Below are 20,902 nucleotides of genomic sequence, written 5' to 3'. Positions count from 1 at the left end.
TTCCAAAAAAGGACGCTATAGTTCAGAATGAAAATTTATGAATATTAGGTAGTAGGGTTGGGGAGGGCCCTACATATAAAATTAAGAGGAATCCATTTAAGAATTATTTGTGGAAAATAAAAAATTAGGAAAAAGTGTCAGAATTTAAAAGGAAAAAGGAAGCAGATTCAGAGGAATGTAAATTCAAAATGCATAAGAAAACACTAGAGGAACAGGGATGATTGAATGCAATCTCTGGAACTTTAAGGGTCAGCCACAAAAGGAGTCCAGGCACAACTCCCAGATACTGTGGGCTTGGTTTCCAAACCATCGCAATAATGCAAATCACATGAATTTTTTGATCTCCCAGTGCATGTAAATGTTATGTTTACACTATATTGTAGTTTATTATGTGTGCAGTAGCACTATGTCTAAAAAACCAATGGGCATACCTTCATTAAAATATGACACTGTATAACAAATAATGAAGTTTAATAATACAAATATAAGAATATGTTTCCATGAATTAAAACAAATGTATAACACTATTAAAGGTGTTAATAATAGGGCAGTAAATGGGAACAAACACACCTAGTGCAAACTACGGACTATAGTTAATAGTAATGTTTTAATATTCTTTCATCAATTGTAACAAAGGTCCTATATCGATGCTAAGTGTCAATAAAAGGGAGGTACAAGGGGTATGGGGTGCTTCTTTTTGGAGCACTGAAAATGTTCTAAAATTTATTTTTGTGATTAAAAACACAACTCTCATTAAGTATTGATTGTACATGTTTGGACAGATCATGCAGTGTGTGAATAAAACTGCCTTGAAAAAAAGTTTTAAAAAATATGACACAGAGATGCTAAGTGAGCACATGCTGCTGGAAAAATGGCCCCTGTGGACTTGCTCAACACAGGGTCGCCACAAACCTTCAATTTCTAAAAACAACCTAGTATCTGTGAACACAATAAAGTAAAAGGCAATAACATGAGGTATGCTTGTCTAGTAAGGTGGTGGCCTATCATACAGAAAAGCCTGATATCAGAGAGCAGTCACTAGAATTAAAAAAAAAAAAACTATTCAAAATACACATTCTGGGACAAGTCCAAGGAAAATGACCAACCAATGCTTCTGGCGTCTGTGAGCTAAGTACACTGATCTGAACGCTCCTTGGCACCAGAAGATGTGTCCATCATGGCCTACCCTTATTTCAGTCTATTCAAACCAGAACTACTACACTGAGGTCTCTTGGGCCCTTAGAGCCTTCTTAATTGGGTGTTAGGCCGTCTTTAAACTCACAAATCAGATTTCCTAGGGGAACAAATAGGACAGCTGGTGATTGTATTCCTGAGTAACAAGTATTCCTGAGTAAGCGTTATCTTTGACAAGGAATAATAATAACAAGAGTGCTTTAATTTTACAAAAACTTCACATCTATTTTATTGCTGATTTCTGTCTCTTCCGAAGAACATACAATTGTTATTCTCAACTCACAGATAAAGAAATACTGGTCCATAAATGATATAACAGTTCCCAGAGATAAAAATTAGCAAACTTGGGTCTCAAATCGTTGCCTCCTAACTTTAAAATCACAAGTTCTTTCCATTCTGACCTCAGGCCTCTAATAAAAAAAATAACACCTGGTCAAAAAGGGCACAAAAATAGAAGTGCAAAAAGAGTCTCTATAATTACTGGAAGTATGTCTTAGTCCTATAAAAGAAGTATGAAAATATAATGCATTAATTCTATAAGGAACTCTAGGCACTTCACATTATAACTTAATAAATATAACTCTACTACATCATGACTTAAAACTAAAAAGCAAATTATAATCAAAATTACTAAAACATAATCATAACATTTTTTCCTTAGAACGTACAATGGGCCAAGATTCTCTTTAAAAGGCTATTCACGTAAGCCTGTGTTGACTATTTTTCCTTGACAAGTCTTCCCACAAAAGTAAGAAAGCCAGTTAAAATTATTCTCCTGGGCTTATAGGGAATGCCTCAGAGTCCCACACAAAAAAGCTGTGCTGGTTTGAAACTGTTACGTACCACAGAAAAGCCATGTTCTAATCAAATCTTGTGGGGCAAATCTGTTGTTGGATGGGACCTTCTGATTAGGTTGTTTCCATGGAGATGTGACTCTGCCCATTCAAGGTGGGTCTTAATCCCCTTACCAGAGTCCTTTAAGAGAAAGACATTTTGAAGACAGCTAGGGAAATCAGATCGTAGTCGGTTAGAGACAGCAAAGGCCCGAAGAGATGCTAAGCTAAAACATGGAATCCAGAGTTTGCTCTGGAGGTACCAAGAAAATTACTGCAGGACAGAGAGAAACCCACTGGAATCAGAAGCTAAAGGCAACAAAGCAGGGGCAAGGACCAGCAGATGCCAGCCATGTGCCTTCCCAGCTGGCACAGGTGGTCCAGAAGCCACTTTGACCAATTAAATAAAGGTCACACCACATTAAAAACAAAAATACATATATACAGGGTGGGCCGCGGTGGCTCAGCGGGCAAAGTGCTTGCCTGCTATGCCGGAGGACCTCGGTTCGATTCCCGGCCCCAGCCCATGTAACAAAAACGGAGAAACAGAATACAATAAAACAAGAAAATGTTTAAAGATGTTTCCCTTTCTTCCTTCCTTCCTTCCTTCTCTCTGTCTTTCCTTAAAAAAAAAAAAAATAAAAATAAAAAAAAAAAAAATACATATATACATATATCTATACATATATATATATATACAACAGCATTCTAAATGACATTTTACTTATAGCCATTATATACCTTCACATTTATAAGAAATGATAAAGAGTTACAAATAATTAATCCAAACTGGACACATCCATCAATGCAGGAATACAATAAGGGCTACCCACCCCTCCACTAAGAACAATGCTGACTGGCTGAGACCTGTTGGGACTTCATCACAGCTCGGCTTCTCCCTCTGCCCAATCATACTTCTTCCCTTTCCCCACAGGTTTTCATGCCAAGATCAACACTCCCTAATAAACACCTTCCATGCTAATCTTCATCTGGGAGTGGGCTTCCCCACCTGAGGCTGGGGGGACAAAAGCGGACCCTCCGCTCTCCTTCCTGAAATAGTACATCACTCTCTTTATTTTGACATCACCCTGACACGACTTTTCCTATTAATCAGACTATGTAGTTCTAAAGCAAAATGACATATTGAACTTCGCCCTATAACACTGTGAATCTTTAAGTAAAGCTTAAGTCTATTTTCTTCAAGTCTCAAAAATAGTATACTTAGTTCTATATTCCAACTAGATTACAGAAAAGTCCTCCAGAAAAGCTGCCATTGGAATTAAATGTGGGGAAAAAAGAAATCCTAGAGTATCCAAAGCAGCACACTTCACTTTTTCCATGCCTTTCCTTATTTAATAAAGTACAGCTTATTCTGACCAAAAAATAATGGTCCACGCCATCGAAGTACTGTACTTTCTGCATTGATGGAAATGTTCTATAGCTGCACTGCCAAGTACGCTAACCACCAGCCACCACACTGAAACACATATCAGTATTTGAAAGGAGGCCAGTGTGACTGAGAAAACTAACTTTTAATTTTCTCTAATTTTACATAACTTTGATTAAATTACCACAGATGAGCTGTGGCTACTATACTGGACAGGGCAGATCTATACTCTCATAAGAAAAGTGGGAATTCTACAGCCAAAACAATCAAAATTGACCCTGGAGACTGTGTCTTAATATGCAAACTAGCTTTCCAAAGAGTATGTGCATTTCAGCTTTCATATATTAGATGGGCAACCCAGTCTTCGTGAGAATTAAAAAAAATTAGAGAACTAGAAAATTAAAGAATGTATAAAACATAAGCTTACATTTTATAGATAAGGGAACCAAGTCAGGGTTACGTGTTATTCCCAAGATTATGCAGCCAATTACAGTCAGAGGTGATTAAAAAAAACATAGCCTGATTCCCAGGTAAATGTTCTTCCCACCCGAAGTTAAGTTACTACCACTCAGTCCTACCTACTGCATCACTAACAGTATAGTCTGTTATCTTAATCTCCAAATCAATTCAGGAGCCCATCAGTTTGTTGTTAGGATTAATTGATTAAACTATAAAATTTTTACTTCTATCATTACTATTGTAACTCAGCTGCCTGAAACCTCCAGTATTTGCCTCCCCTTTCAGTTCCTAGTAACCAAAAGTGGACATGGTAGTCAAAACACTTCTCTACAAAGAATGCTTTAAGAATCTACATTTAAAAAGCCATCTGAGGCACCTTGTTATATGGTCACATATTACACTTGGATTCTTTTCATTGATTAAAAGTTTGAATTAAATTAAATTAAATTAAAACTTTTATGTATCAAAGGACTTCATCATGTCAGTAAAAAGAAAACCTACAGAATGGGAGAAAAAATTTGGAAATATTACACTATATATCCAGAACATATAAAGAAATCCTATAACTCAACAACAAAAAGACAAGAAATCCAATTTAAAAATGCACAAAAGACTTGTATAGGCATTTCCCCAAAGAAGATAAAGGGCCAATAAGTGCATGAAAAGAAGCTCAACATCATTAGCCAATAAGGAAATGCAAATCAAAACCACAAGATATTATTTCACAACCACTAAAAAGGCTAATATTTAAAATATGGAAAGTGCTGGAGAGAATATAGACAAATAGGAATACGCATTCATTATTGGTAGGAATGTGAAATGGTGTAGCCCCTGTGAAAAGCAGTTTAGCAGTTCCTCAGAAATTTAAGTATAGAATTACCATATGACCTAGGAAACCCACTTCTAGGAATATATCCAAAAGAATTTAAAGCAGGGACTCAAACAAACATTGTATACCAATGTTCATAATGGTGTCACAATTGCCAAAAGGTGGAAGCAACTCAAATGTCCATCAACAAATGAACGTATAAACAAAATGTGGCATATAAATAGAATGGAATAATTTGCAGCCATAAAAAGGAATGAAGTTTTGATACATGAGAAAACATGGATGAACTCTGAAGACATCATGTTGAATCAAATAAGACAAAGGCAGAAAGAAAAGTACTGTATGTTCTTACTGATATGAAATAACTAGAACAAGCAAAACTGTAGAGTAGAAACTAGAATACTGATTACCAGCAACAGGAATGGGAGTGGGGAATGAGGAGGTAAAGCTTAATTGGTACAGAGCTTCTCTTTGGGATGACAGAAAAATTTTGGTACTGAATGGTAGTAATGAGTAGAACAACACTGTAAATATAAACAACAGCACCAAATTACATATTTGAATATGGTTAAAAGGAGAAATTTTAGGTTGTATATACATTAAAAGAGTTTTACAAACCATGTACAACACAGTGAATCCTAATGTAAACTATGGACTATAATTAATAATTATAATAACATTGTTTTAATATAATTATATATTATTTAAATATGATTATATTATTATACATGGTAATATAAACAAAGTTACCACACTAATGCAAAGTATTAATCATAGGGAAAGCTGTGTGCACAAGGAGGGTTATGGGAACTGTATTTTCTGTATGATTTTTCTGAAAACCTACTTCTTTAATAAAAAATAAAGAAATAAAAAGGTCACACTGAGAGGACAGTAAACTTTGTTCTAGAACAATGACTAGGAGTCATTGTCTTTTATTTAAAATGAATGGATTTTATAATGGTTGTGACAGTTTTGCCTTTCAACCCTCCTCATTCTCGTGTGTACAGGAGGAGCTAAGCAGTGCAGGAACTCTACTTGATTGATAATTTCTCTAAAGCACAACTACTGGAAAGGCCACAGTAAGCAAATATGGACCACATATGGCCACAAGCATACAAAACAGATCAAGCCCCTTCCATTAACCTCCAGCTGCAGCACTTAAACAGTTTCTAATGGGAAAAAATGAAGCTTGGCTCAGTCAACATGCAGTTTACCGTAGGCATTTTAATCTACTAAATAATGGTGGGAAAGTGGTAAACTCCCATTAACTTTTACTCCTTAAAGGGCAAGATGGGAATATGTTTATGTTCCTGAAGACTAGCACGAATACAAAAAAACAACACAATTGTCCCCCACAAGGGAATGATTAAGCAAATTACAGTACAAATATACAATAAAATATTACTCAGTCATTAAATATAATGTATGCAGAGACTATTAATGATATGCTATATACTTATAAAATGATAAATAAGATTGACAAGTGTATGTATGATTTGATCTTAATGATGTAAATAATGCATATATCGACACATGCACACTGAATTTAGAAACCCTGGGAAGAACTATGCAAAAGACTTAATACTGATTATCCCTGGTGGTTATTTTCCATTTTATACTTTTATATATGTAAATTTTCTAAATTAATTTTATATACAATTTTAAATATACATCTATTACAGTATGATTCAAACCTTTTATCTTTAAAGAACTGAAAATAGTTATTGCTTTTACAAGATGAAAAAATTATTTAAAATTGTCAAGTTGAGCTCCAGCCATTTTAAAAGCCTATATTAAAGTTACTTTTATGTCAAGAATAAAAGTTACTATAACTACAGCATTGCCAAAGGTAGCTTACTTAATAAATTGTTCTTAATGGCCAGCAAACAATTTTTAAAACATTACAGGTGGAATAGCCTACAGAAGAGTTCTTTACTTTTCCAATTTTCTTTCCTTAGCTATAAACCAAATGTCAATAGCAAAACACCAAATGTTCAGTGCTATTTTCCCAAGACATTTAGATTTTCTAGGAAACTGACAATACCAGATTCTATATCAAATAGATGTTTCTAAATTACACTCCTTAAATAATTCTTGAATTTGTATTTTAAAGCTAAAATGTTACATTATGTTTTAGTCAGGAGAAAACATTTATTTCTAAGGAAAGTATATATCTATTAAAATGTAGTTCTGAAATTAGACAAGAAAAAGAATTAAAAGACATCCAAATATGAAGGAAAGAAGTAAAATCATCCCTATTTACAGATAAGATCCAATACGAGAAAATCCAAAAGAAACTACAAGAAAGTTACTAGAGCTAGTGAATTTAGCGAAGTGGTGGGGTACAGGATCAACAGGCAAAGTCAGTGGTGTGTCTATATGCTAGTAAGGAACTATTGGAAGAGAAAAATCAAGAAAAAATTCTGTTTAGAAAAGTGACTGAAAGAATCAATGATCTAGGAATAAATCTACAAAGACTATAAAGGACTTGTATACGGAAAACTTCAAAACATTGATGGAAAAAAGACCTAAAAAAATGGAAGGGCAATCCAGGCTCATGGATTAGAGACTTAATATTGTTAAGATGTGAATACTACCCTAAGCAATTTACAGATTTAACACAATCCCAATCAAAATTCCAATGGCCTTTTTCACTGTAATGGGAAAGCTAATCATCAAATATGTATGGAAAGGCGAGGAACCCCAGATAGCCAAAACAAGCTTTAAAAAGAGGAAGAAAGTTAGAGTACTCATACTTTCTGATTTTAAATTTTCTTACAAAGCTACAGTAGTAAAAACAGTATGGTACTGGTACAAGGACAGATATATAGACCAAATGAATAGAAATGAGAGCGCATAAATAAGCCCACACAGCTATAGCCAACTGTTTTTTAACAAAGGAGCCAAGTCCACTCAACAATGAAAGAACAGTCTCTTCAACAAATGCCGTTGGGGAAACTGGAAGTCCCCAAGCAAAAAAAATAAAGTGGATCCCTCTCTCAAGTACAAAAAGTGACTCATAATGGATCAGTTACCTAAATAAAAAACCTAATATTATAAAACACTTAGAAGAAGGCCTAGGGAATATCTTTGGGATCTTGTATTAGTCAATGGATTCTTAGATTTTATAAATCTAAGCATAAGCCACAAAAGAAAATATAGGTAAACTGGACTTCCTAAAAGTCAAAAACTTGTGTGCATCAGAAGACATTATCATGGAAGTGACATTATCAGGGGAGCCAAAAGAAGGGGAGTAAATATTTGGAAAAGATATATTTGATAAGGGTTTAATATCTAGAATACGTAAAGAACTTTGACAACTTAATAACAAAAACAATCAAACAAATTTAAAAATGGGCAAAGGACATGAAAAGATAATTGTCAAAAGAAGATATTCAAATGGCTAATAAGCTATGAATAGATGTTCAACATCATTAGCCATTAGGGAAATGCAAATCAAAACCAAACTGAGAAACCCTGACCTTACACTACCAGAATGGCTATTTAAAAAAAAGGAAATTAAGTGCTGGTGAGGATGCACAGAAACAGAAGCCCTCATGCACTGTTGGTGGGAATGTAAATGGTGAAGCTGCTGTAGAAAACAGTTTGGCAGTTCTTCAACAAGTTAAACACAGAATTACCATATGACCCAGCAATCCCACTTCTAGGTACATACTCAAGGAATTTGAAAACAGGGACTCTGTGGACCAATGTTCAGATCGGCATTATTCACAATAGCTAAAGAGTGGAAGCAACCCAAATATCCATTAATGGGCAGTATACATATAATGGAATATTACTCAGCCTTGAAAAATAATGAAGATCTGATATATGTCACAGCATGAACAAACCTTAAAGATATCACATTTGGTAAAAAAGGGACAGATGTTATATGAGTTCGCTTTTACGAAATAATTAGAATACGCAAGTACATAGAACCAGAAAGTTGATTATAGGTTACTAGGGGCAGGAAGTGAGGAGGAGGAATAGGAAGTTACTATATAATGGGTATAGTATTTCTGTTCGGGGTGATGGGGGAGCTCTGTTAATGGACTATGTTTACGAGATCACAATATTATGAATGTGACTAATCCTACTGAATAGTATGACTGGAAGTGGTTGAGATGTTAAAGTTATGTCATGTATATATATGTTTCCACAATTTTTCAAAAACACAGCAACTAAACAGCCAATGACAAGTAAATGCAAAATACAATCTTAGACTGGATCTAATAATAAAGGAAAAAAGACGCAAAAGGACATTATTGGGACATATGAAAAAATTGGAGAAAAGACTGAAGGCTTTACATTAATGTTAAGCTCTTGGACTTGATAACTCTATGTAAGGTCATTACATAAGTGAATATCCTTGTTCTTAGAAAATGTGCATGGAAGTAGTATGTGCTCAAGAAACACGATATACACCTTGTTAGTCAAGACGTAATGGAGAGACTGGAGGGAACTGCCAGAAAATGTAGAGCTGTGTTCCAGTAGCCACATTTCTTGATGATAATTGGATAACGATACAGCTTTCACAATGTGATTGTGTGATTGTGAAAACCTTGTGTCTGTTGCTCCTTTTATCTACCTTATCAACAGACGAGTAAAACATATGGAATAAAAGTAAATAATAGGGGGAACAAATGTTAAAATAAATTTAGATTGAAATGCTAGTGATCAATGAAAGGGAGGGATAAGGAGTATGGTATGTATGAATTTTTTTCTGTTGTCTTTTTGTTTCTTTTTCTGAATTGATGCAAATGTTCTAAGATATGATCATGATGATGAATATGCAACTATGTGATATTGTGAATTACTGATTATATATGCAGAACGGAATGATCATAAGTTAAGAATGTTTGCGTTTGTTGTTATATATTTTTTTTAATTAATTAAAAAATGTATCACGGAAACAAAACCAAAAAAAAAAGGAAACATGATATATACAACCTCCTTTAAAACTAGATAGAAAGATAGATGGATAAACAGACAGGGATGGATGGATGGATGGATGGATGGATGGACGGACGGACGGACGGACGGACATATAAATGGATAGATATAATAATATAGTAAATATGGCAAAATGTTAAAATTGGTGGATCTGAGCACAGGGATGTGAGAGTATATCAAAGTTCTTTCTCTATGTGGGTTTTGTATTATTTTTATAACTGTCCTGTAAGTTTGAAACTATTACAAAATAAATAGCTTAAGGGGGAAAAAAGCAGTTCAGATTAATACAGCAATACCTTTGATATACAGGCAGTTCACTCGATTTGGTTGCCTGAGGATCTCTGAGAAGTGGCCAGCATCAATGTAATCATCAGCTTCAATCTAGCCATCTATTACCGGGCCTGGAACATCATTCTCAAGTGACAGGCATGAGCAATGGCACATGTTCTTAAAAAGGTTTATTTCAGTGTCTCCCATCTCTCTAACAAAGGTTTCTGTCCAAGCCATCTTTTCTTAATTGAATAATCTCTTGGTCACTGTTATCACTGCACATTATTCAAAGCCAATAATTAACTGATTACACACTTTTCACCATACAGCTTATCAGGTTTTTTTTTTTACCTCTATTCATGTCATCATCATCATCATTACTCTCCTCATATTCCCGCAATTTCCTCATCACTTAAGGAGTGAGCAATAGGTACAACGTATGACATTCAGCATTTAGTCAACTTATTTACAGTTCTCCTGGCGTGAGAAGTGTGATACAATCTCACCACTAGTGACATGAAATCCTTCAATGTCTTCTTTGCAGGTTCACTGTCAAGCATCACTGTAGTCCAAAGTCAGTGACAAGTGTTTGTTAATGGCGATTTATCAGTCTCATTTCGAGCATTAGCAATGGCATAAATAGCATTTCTAAGACTGGATTGTTTCAGAAGCTCCTAAAACCCTAGGAATCAATAACTGAAGCAAGTATAAAGCTTTGCTTTCTTTTTAATGTGCATATACTTTTTCTTTAAAGAACACAGAATCTCTTTGTGGCAAGTCTCTGTTACAGATGTCACATTGTGGGAAAGCAAATGCCAAAAGCATTAATTTTCACAAAAAGGTGAAAAGGAAGCTGTGTGGAGAAGTCCTCTAGAAACCATGAAAGTTTGGTTTTTCTTCACGCCAGCTTTTCTCTGGTGAGCTTGCATTGTTGGTACAAAGCAGAATTGAACTGGTGAGAAAATATTTCCTCTAGCTACCCATTCTTTCATAAACACATATACATCTTTATATATCTGTTATAATGCATTAGCAAATTTCATACACCTTCCAATCATCTTGAAGTGGCTTTTTTTTTCCCAACCCCACCCACTTTATCTTGAGTTTGCAGCACTAACACACCCAAACAGAGTCACCTATGGTCAGCATCCCTACAACCAGCTGTTGCTTTTTCATCAGGCAGCCTTAATGCTTTTCTAAAAGCTTAACACAAGTACAATGATATTTCATCAACCCTGTAAATATGTTCAGGACTAAAGTTTTCATTAACTATTATCTTAACAAATTCATCAGTGGGATTTTCAGCTAGCTTCTGATTAGCAAAAGCTTTATCATCACGGGCTTCCAGATATTTTACACCGTAAAAGTTTCCTACATCTCTGCAGCTCATCACCGAATAGTTACACTCACCTTTCATGTTGAATGTGTTTATGGTCTATTTGAAGTTACTCCATAACCAATAAACCAGGTGCAATGTCAATTCTCCCTTATCACAATCCACTCTATTAACAGTCAACATCTGCACTGTCTGTTTTAGGTCTCTTGGCTGCTCAGGTAAATACCATGCAATGGGTCAGCTTACATAATGGGAAATTTATTAGTTCATGGTTTTGAGGCTAAGAGAAAGTTCAAGTCAAGGCATCATCAAGGCGATGCTTTCTTCCTGAAGACTGGCATTCTGGGGTTGCTTGCCTGCGACCCATGGTCCTGGGCTTCTCTGTCACATGGTATTGTACATGACCGCCTCTCCTAGCCTCACCATGCTCTTCTGGGTTCGGATCAATTTCAGCTTCCTGCTTCCCATGGCTTTCTCTCGCTCTCTGTCTGTCCGACTTTCATTACACTTATAAAGGACTCCAGTAATAGGATTATGAACCATCCTGACATGGGCCACAGCTAAACTGAAATAACCTCATAAAAAAGTTCTATTTACAATGGGCTTACACCTACAGAACAGATTATGGTTAAGGACATGTTTTTCTGGACTACATGCAGATCCAAACCACCACATCGTCCATTTCAGCCTTTCCTATTTTCATTCACTCTTGGTCATTGCTGTCACTGTAAAACTCCCACAACTCGTTTTTCTGTTTCTTCAGGTTTTACTGGGCAGGTTTCCACATAGATTATTTAGTAAGACACTTCACAGGCACATCACAGTCAGGTTTATAACAACTCGAATTTTCTGTGTTCCAGTTCAATTCACTATTACCTCCAGGGCCATCACTAACTTTTTTCATATTTTCACAGGTAAAATTTTCAACCTCTAGAGCTTTTTTCCAAATTTTGGACTTGCAAATAAGAGATCATGGGCCTGTAGTTACTGGCTTTCCCTGGGTTGCAATTCCACTATTTCATGGCTACCCACTGATCTGGTCCCTTTCCTCGGTTCTTCCTCCTTCAAATCCATCCCACGTTGTGTGTCCGGAGATAAAACCTTCTAAAATACAGATCTGATAATGTCACTTCTCTGCTGAAAAACCCTCAATGTGAATTCTATAATTCTTTATATCCCAATTCCAAACTACCTTTCCTGCCTCCTCTTGGGCTCCTTCCCACTACACATGCCAGGTTTCAGTTACCTAGGTGTTGGGAAACGATCCCAGGATTGTGGGTCCTTCCATAAACAGCATTTTCTTTAGTGTTAATATGGTAATTTAGGTATGCTAACAGCTGTATTCAAATTTTGATTAAGTGGCAAAATGGTCATTAGGCTCAATAAAGTGCTTTCACCTTACATAAATGATAGATGACATTGATCAGAAGAGAAATGTGCCTTCATACATTAGAGAAATAAAATACATCAGGTTATGTTAGTAGAAGGAGTATGTGTTAACTCAGTATTCTGAATTCAGGAAAATCCATACCAGTACGCAAGACATTTTAGAGAAACTAACAACATAAGACTATCCTATGCTTACATGACCCAAACCACAAGAGTAGAGTAGCCCACAGCACAGGTGAAAACTTCAACAAATAGGACCAAGATCTTGAAGATTAAACCTGCTCTTGGTCCTGGTTAACCTGGCCAGATGCCCTTCCTCTTGAGAGTGAAGTGTAATAAAATATGCCCCATGCAAATGAAGTCAGTAATCAGAGAGAAGGCCAGGCTTCATCTAGACAGTTTACTCTGGAGAATAATTTAAGAGGTATTCTGGGGTGGTCTGAAGCTGCATGTTTCCCAGAAAAGATCATGTTCTTAAAGTCAATCCATTCCTGAGGGTGTGGACTCATTGTAAGTAGGATCTTTTGATGAGTAGGCTCCTAAATTGAAATGTGACCCATCTCATTCATAGTGAGTCCCAGTCCTCTTACTGGAGTCCTTCATAACAGGATAAAAGAGAGAAGATGCAAAAAAGAGCCCCAGAAAGCTCAGAAAGAAAAGCCAGAGAAGTCGAGAGAGGACACAGAAAACAGAGGAAGCCACTGAAGCCAGAAGCTGGATACAACAAAACCCAAGAAAGAAGGGAGAGAGCTGCAGATGTCACCATGTGCCTTTCCACATGACTAAGAAGCCCCAGGTCACCAGCAGCCTGTCTTCAGGAAGAAGGTATCATCCTGGTGATGCCTTGATTTGGACATTTTCACAGCCTCAGAACTGTAAACTTGTATGCTAATAAAGTTCACTGTTAAAAAACAAAACAAAACAAAAAACAGTCCCTTTCTGGTATATTGCATTCCATCAATTTTGGCACACTAAAACACGTTTTGTGTCATATACAAAGAATAAACTCACCAAGTGGCCAGTTTGAATGTGCATAAAAAACAGAATAGAGTAAGTCTACAAATTCTGGAACTAATGGCACCAAGGAAACCTATCTCCCTCGAGCTTGGTTAGGATCAACATACATAATGTGGATGTTTAAAATAGAAATATTCACACTTTTCATGCCATATGATCTTAGTAGAAATTATCTTTGGACATGCATGTCTCTCCCACTGGAAAATAACCCTTGGAGGACAGGAGCCACTCATTTATTTGCATCGATAATCAGGCCATGCACATAAAGAACCCGTTCAAAGAAAGTGCTTGTTCAGAAAATGAAATGCATGAACAAATAAGTGAATGGCTTTCCATTGCATTGCACATGCAATTGTTTCCATTAATTCAAGATGATGACACAACCTGCATAGTATGTGTACAACCAATAGGGTCCAACGGACAGTGTGTTTTCAAATAATGAATCTGCAGTAACATTATATTTCTGGGAGAATCTTCCAACACAGTTGCCAAGAGCCTCGCCATCCTCTCCCTGAGTTGTGCCCACCCAGACTCAATTATTATATTCACAGAATCCGAGGTAGCTAATTCCTAGAAATGATTACAGGCACTGATAAACAATAACTTTGCTTCCACCATAGACACTTCAATTGCCTTGAAGAACACGAGATCAATTAACTCATTTATCTAAGGATGTAATCATGATGTGTTTCTCTGATTGATTCTGGAGAACATAAGGAACAAAAGGGGAAACCCTGAGGAAGGAAGCTCCTGTCCTAGCACTCAAGGAGGCCCAGAAACACATGCAGCTTCTCACCTTTCTCAAATGCTCTTGGCTTTCCTGGGTAAAGGCCAGTTATTTACTGCTGAGATGACTATCCTTTTATCCATCATTGGTCTCAACAAAGTACTTAAGGCATGGTTTACTACCACCTAGCAAGAAACTGGCACTATACTTTCCTGCCTGGGGCACATGGCTTCCACAGCTAACCAAAAGCATGCCAAAAGCATGCCAAAAGCATGCTGAAATATTAATGAGTATGCCATTTGTCAAGACAATTATGGAAGAACTTACAAGCATTCGCACAAAGAACGTAGCTCCTATAAGAGACAGAACCAGGGTATCCTCATTAAAGAGTGCCAGAAATAACCTGAATCTCTGTCTGCTTTTCTAAGTTACCTTTTGTGGAGATAATGTCTTTAAAGAAAAAAAAGTCTAAAGCAAAAAAGGGGTTAGGGGTGCAATTCTAAACACAGTCACTATCTAAATACACAATGCCATTCTCCTATTCAGAAGAGCTGTCCTTTTATCATCATAATTCAGCTGGAAAAGGATGACAAATATATATATATTTTTTTTTTTTTGCTAATAAAATACCATATTTTAAAAAATGAGGGATTTGAGTTCAGCAGAAGTTAGAAACAGGGTAAGACAATGGGTAATTGAAGCTGAAGGGATACAGACTGTGCAACAGGACTAGATACAAAAACTCAAAAATGGACAGCACAATAATACCTAATTGTAAGGTAATCATGTTAAAACACTGAATGAAGCTGCATCTGAGCTATAGGGTTTTTTTTTGTTTTTGTTTGCTTGTTTGTTTGTTTGTTGTTGTTGTTTTTTACTATTATTACTACTTTTATTTCTTTTCTTTATATTAACATTTTATATCTTTTTCTGTTGTGTTGCTAGTTCCTCTAAACCGATGTAAATGTACTAAGAAACGATGATCATGCATCTATGTGATGATGTTAAGAATTACTAAGTGCATATGTAGAACGGTATGATTTCTAAATGTTGTGTTAATTTCTTCTTTTTTTTTTCTTTCCGTTAATAAAAAAAATAAAAAACAAAATGAGGGATTTGAAGATATTCCAACACATAGGAAGTTGTTTCATTATTCAAGAATAGTAAAACACCCCATAGCTAAGTATCTTGATGGACACAAAAACAAATGGAAAAATACAATTTTTAAAGATTTTTACACAAATCACGGTACTTAGGTCCAAGAGAAATCAGTTTTGTTCTCATAAGTCAAAAGCTCAAATACTGTAATTAAATGAATGCACGAGGGAACTTCAGACCAACAATCCTACAAAAGTAATGTGTCTTTACATACCACCGTTTTTGGAATTGCAGGTACACTACCAATGACGTTTTTGCTATTTTTCATTTAAGGAAGGTATCATCAGTTAACTTAAGTTCATATTACAAATTCATACAATTATGAATACCTTCCTAGGTATGCCAGGGAAAAAAATTCCTTTCAGAACATGTAAAAAGCAAAGCAAGGGCAGGCCACAGTGGCTCAGCAGGCAGAGTTTTTGTCTGCCATCCAATGCCTACCCATGCAAATAAATAAATAAACAAATAAATAAATAAAAACAAAGCAAAACATGGAAGTACACACACACACAAGCCCATACTATAAAAGAAAAATACCACAATTATCCTTCATGCTCTTTATTATCTCTTCAAAGACAGATGAATAATACCAGAACTTCTAGTTAATCTCATTTTAGCTCAACTTACTATTTACCATTTATTTCAATTTTAACAAAAGATATTTAACAAACTCTAATCCTACATATCCCATATTCAGAAGATTATAGCATAATTATCCCCCTAAAATCAGTATTTTAAAGACTTTTATACTAATCTTACTAATATACACATATAGAATAATTTTAAGAGAAATGTTCACCTAATGAAAAAGAATTAAGCAAACAACTGAATAAAGTTTTCACCCAGAAATAATTAAGCAAGGAGCATGGCTCTGATGTATAAAATTGATGCTTGTTTGAAATCAGCTCACCAAAATGGAAACAAAAATTTATTTTAAGCAATTAGAAATATTATTGTGATACCGAAGAATAGCCTGCAGGTTAAAATTTTGTTTTTACCAAATATTCCAGCTAAAATGATTTTATCTGAGATTCTCCAACAAAATTCATTGCATATAAAATCCTGCGGCCTTGACTTCAGTGGAGGAACCAGTAAATTATAACACACAAAGGCTACAAGTGGTATTTAGGCCCACAATTATTATTAAATAAACACTAGTATCCTGAAATGTTTCTCCATCTACAAATGGTGACTTATAATCACTTTCTCTATAATGTCTTCTTTTTTTTCTTTTTAAATATTTGTTTCATTTAATCCTCACAACAACCCTGGAAGCCTGGTATTACTTTAAATAGCTTACAATCAAAGAAACTGACACACAGAGACACAGACACAGTTTGCCTGGTGTTATCCCCATAAATTTCAGTCTTACCCCCATTCTCCTCCTTAGGTAGCACAGGAAATCTTCCCAATGATTTCGTATGGACAGTTCATTTGTGGCATACAGAACATGCACTGAACTTAGCAGTTAGGGTGCTAGCTCATCTAATACATCTCACGCTACTTGAGTGCAGGGACAGTGTCATTGTCCTCGTAGTCTCTCACATTTGATGGGTGAAGAAAGAATAAAAGAGCAAAAAATGTTTATTTGGTACAAACTTTTATATTTTGACTAGGGCATTTGCTAATAACACTTATGTAGATAGTTTCATTGAACACCGTAAGTACTTGGAATCTCAGGTAGGACATGAGATTTTGTTGGTTTGCCCAGAGTGATGCCCCGATGAATCCCAGAGTGATTCGATCAGTGAGTGGAAAAGTATTTGCAAAGCCCCCTTTGGGGAATGGTGAGAATGGGGAGAAATTCAACTTCCCCAAGTTGAATTCTTGATATTCTCACAAGCAGTGTGGACAACCAAAGCTATAGGCTGAGCCCCCAGGCTTGGGGTTTGTTCAGATGAAACTTAACCCCACAAAGGATAGGTCAAGTCTACTTAAAATTTAGGCCTAAGAGTCACCCCCAAGAGAGCCTCTTTTGTTGCTCAGATGTGGCCTCTCTCTCCAGCCAACACAACAAGTAATCTCACCACCCTCCCCCTGTCTACGTGGGACATGACTCCCAGGGGTGTGAACCTTCCTGACAACATGGGAAAGAAATCCTAGAATGAGCTGAGACTCAGCATCAAGGGATTGAGAAAAACCCTACAATGAGCTGAAATTCAGCATCAAGGGATTGAGAAAACCTTCTCAACCAAAAGGGGGAAGAGTGAAATGAGACAAAGTATCAATGGCTGAGAAATTCCAAACAGAGTGGAGAGGTTATCCTGGAGGTTATTCTTACGCATTGAGTAGATATTACCTTGTTACTCAAGATGTAATGGAGAGGATGGAGGGAACTGCCTGAAAATGTAGAGCTGTGTTCCAGTAGCCATGTTTCTTGATGATGATTGAACAATGATATAGCTTTCACAATGCGACTCTGTGAATGTGAAAACCTTATGTCTGATGCTCCTTTTAGCTACTATATCAACAGAAGAGTAGAACATATGGAATAAAATAAATAATAGGGGGAACAAATGTAAAATAAATTTAGTCTGAAATACTAGTGATCAGTGAAAGCGAGGAGTAAGGGGTATGGTAGGTATAATCTTTTTTTTTCTGTTTTCATTTTATTTCTTTTTCTATTGTCTTTTTATTTCTTTTTCTGAATGGATGCAAATGTTCTAAGAAATGATGAATATGCAAGTAAGTGATGATATTGTGAATTACTGATTATTTATGTTAATGTTATATTTCATTTGTTAAATTTTTTAATTAATAAATAAATTTTAAAAAAGAAAAGAAAGAATAAAAGAAATGTTTTCCCAAGTCAAAAGGACTTAACACATTATGAGCACTGATGCTGTATATTTCCAAATCATTTGTTAAGAAAAGCTGCATTTGTTAACTAATAGTGACAGCTCCCCTGTTCCATCCTCTCCCCTTAGCAGATCTGCCTATAAGTTAGGTAAAAGCCCAAAGTATAGCACTGAAGTCCACTCAGCAAGACACTTACAAAGGTGGAAATCAAACTACACTTTTCAACTCCTAATTCAGAAAATGTTGTTTTTTTTGTGCATGTTAAATCATATCCTGAAAAGATGTTGGAAGAGAGGACTTAAGACCCATGTACCAGGATTCCCTCTTCAGCTCCAGTCATAAGTTATATTTTCTCTCCTAAAGTTCTCCTTTAAAAACAAATATATTCCTGCATTTCTTTAAGAAAATTTTTAAGTCTGTTCTAAGAATAAGTTAGCAATTGAAAGCATTTAATTGAAATTACTACGTATATAGGAAATACTGAAATTAATGCATATATACTAAAAAAAAAAAAAAAAAAAAAAAAAATTGGTAATAGTAAGTACTTCCAAGGGAAGGTAGCTGGGAGATAGCAGTGGAAGAAAAATTTGCTTTTTACCAAATAACTTTTTAAACTTCTGCACTGTGTGCTGGGAATTTGTAAAAGTATGTTTGTGTATTATCTATTCACAGTATTAATTGTTTTAAAATCACATATATAATATTATGAGATTCTACCAAAGCAGGACTCAGATAAAAAATCTTTAAACAAATTACTTATCTAAAACAGGTAAAATCAATTAAACATTGGGTTCAAGGAGTTAATAAAGGACAAAAAAATAAAAGAAAAGAAGGGAGAAAAATAGCAAGAGTAGTAAGAAATAAACTATAAATTTTTTAAAAATGCGAATATTTGGGGTTTGTGTTAAGGAAAATAAGAGCTTGTTTATTATATAAGGCAATGGCACCAAGAATTATTTAAAGGCAATGAACTCCATTAGCTCAACCCTCAACTCCCACCTAAGGGAGACAGTAAGGATGAAACAACATGAAGATATTTTAAAAATAACTCTGTAGTGAGGAAAATCACACATAAGTGATTTCTCTAGAGAAGTTTTAACCTTACTATTTTAAACACCATAAAATAATTTTGCATAGCACACTGGTTCCATAGGAAATGGTCCCTGGACCAGCAAAATCAGCATCCATATCATCTGAGAAGCTATTTAAGAAACAGGATCTAAGCCCCACCTTAGACCAAGAAATTAGAAACTCTGCAGGGAGGTCCAGCATTCGATGCTTTAACAAACCCTCAGGGTATAGTCATCCCTTAGGCCACAGTGAATGGCAGTTCTGCCAGGCACCAAGCACTGCAATCAGCTGCTCCAGCAGGTGCTGTGCAGCTTCCCTGTCCAGCCCCTATATGCCAGGAGCCACCCCATGCCACCATGCCACCTTCTCAGCCGGCCACTGCAGTCAGGGAGCGGAGGAACTGAGGGGAAGTGGCCCCTCAGGAGCACCAACTACTAGGAAGAAACAGTTAAATGCTGTCTGGCAAACTCCCTATCTGCCTAGGTTTCCTATGTTTTTTACTATTAGCATTATTATTATTTATTTTTAAATGCTTTTATTTTTATATATTTATATTATAACTTTATTTATTTTACTATTATTTTTTATCTTTTTTTTTTCTGTTATGTGGGCACCCAACTAAGTTCATTCCCAATAAATCATGGGGTGGCTTCTTGTGACTTCAGGGCTGACTATTGCTGAGGTGCCTTTTTATCTTTTTATTTTTTGAGGTGCACGGGTCAGGAATAGAGTAGGTCTTCTGCATGGTGGGTAGGGATTCTGCACCTTCATTACCCATGCACTCTTACCTAGCTTTTAACAGACCTTCAAGTAGAATTGCACACCCTCTATGAGATACAGGCTTTGGTTTGGCAGGGAATTACAAACCAAGTGCAAAAGTAAACCTTCAGCACAAAACCAAGTAAATACAAAACTTAAGACAAGTGAAGGCAGCAAACTTGCAATTATCTTAAAAAAGATAATCAAGAGCCTCAAACACATCAAAAAATCAAAAAGCACATGAAGATCCTGGCAGAAACAGGCCAGCTAAGTGACCAAATCAAAACATCAGAGAGGACACAGAATATGGAACAACTACTCAAAGATATGTATAAAGAAATAAAGGCTGTGAGAGAGACAATAGAATGGTATGGAATTTGAAGGATTAAATGGAAAAATACAAGATATCACAGAGATGAGAGATATAGTAGACCAAAACAAAAATATACTGCAGATACACAACACCAGATTTAAAGAAGCACAGCGAAAAATAAATGAGCAAGAAGACAGAACAATTGAAGTAGAGTGTGCAAAAGAGCAGCAAATGGCAAGAAAGATGGAAAAACTGTAACTATATCTTAGGGAAATGATGGACAACAAAAGGCACAAAAATACAGGAATCACTGAGGTCCCAAAAGGAGAAGAGAAGAGTAAATGGCTGGGAAGGTTCGTTGAAGATATAGTCAGGTAACTCTTAAGAGTTAACAGGATTGATGCTGGT

At 35.8% G+C, this 20,902-nt stretch overlaps 1 protein-coding gene across 6 annotated transcripts in view; it reads right to left on the bottom strand.

The window, feature by feature from the left end:
• The window catches only part of FARS2 (phenylalanyl-tRNA synthetase 2, mitochondrial), a 611,740-nt gene that overhangs the window by 465,479 nt on the left and 125,359 nt on the right, over positions 1-20,902 (bottom strand). Inside the window, exon 1 of one of the 6 annotated variants that reach the window (XM_077143771.1) lies at positions 2,038-2,314. The exons of the other annotated variants lie outside the window; for them this stretch is intronic. The gene's annotated coding sequence lies outside the window, so the exon portion shown is untranslated. Of the gene's footprint in view, positions 1-2,037; positions 2,315-20,902 lie in introns of those variants that run through there. 6 annotated transcript variants of the gene reach the window in all.

The sequence above is a fragment of the Tamandua tetradactyla genome, chromosome 25, assembly GCF_023851605.1.
Source record: "Tamandua tetradactyla isolate mTamTet1 chromosome 25, mTamTet1.pri, whole genome shotgun sequence".
Taxonomy (NCBI): domain Eukaryota; kingdom Metazoa; phylum Chordata; class Mammalia; order Pilosa; family Myrmecophagidae; genus Tamandua; species Tamandua tetradactyla.
Note: the sequence above shows the minus strand (reverse complement) of the source record. Positions and strands in the feature narration are given on the sequence as shown.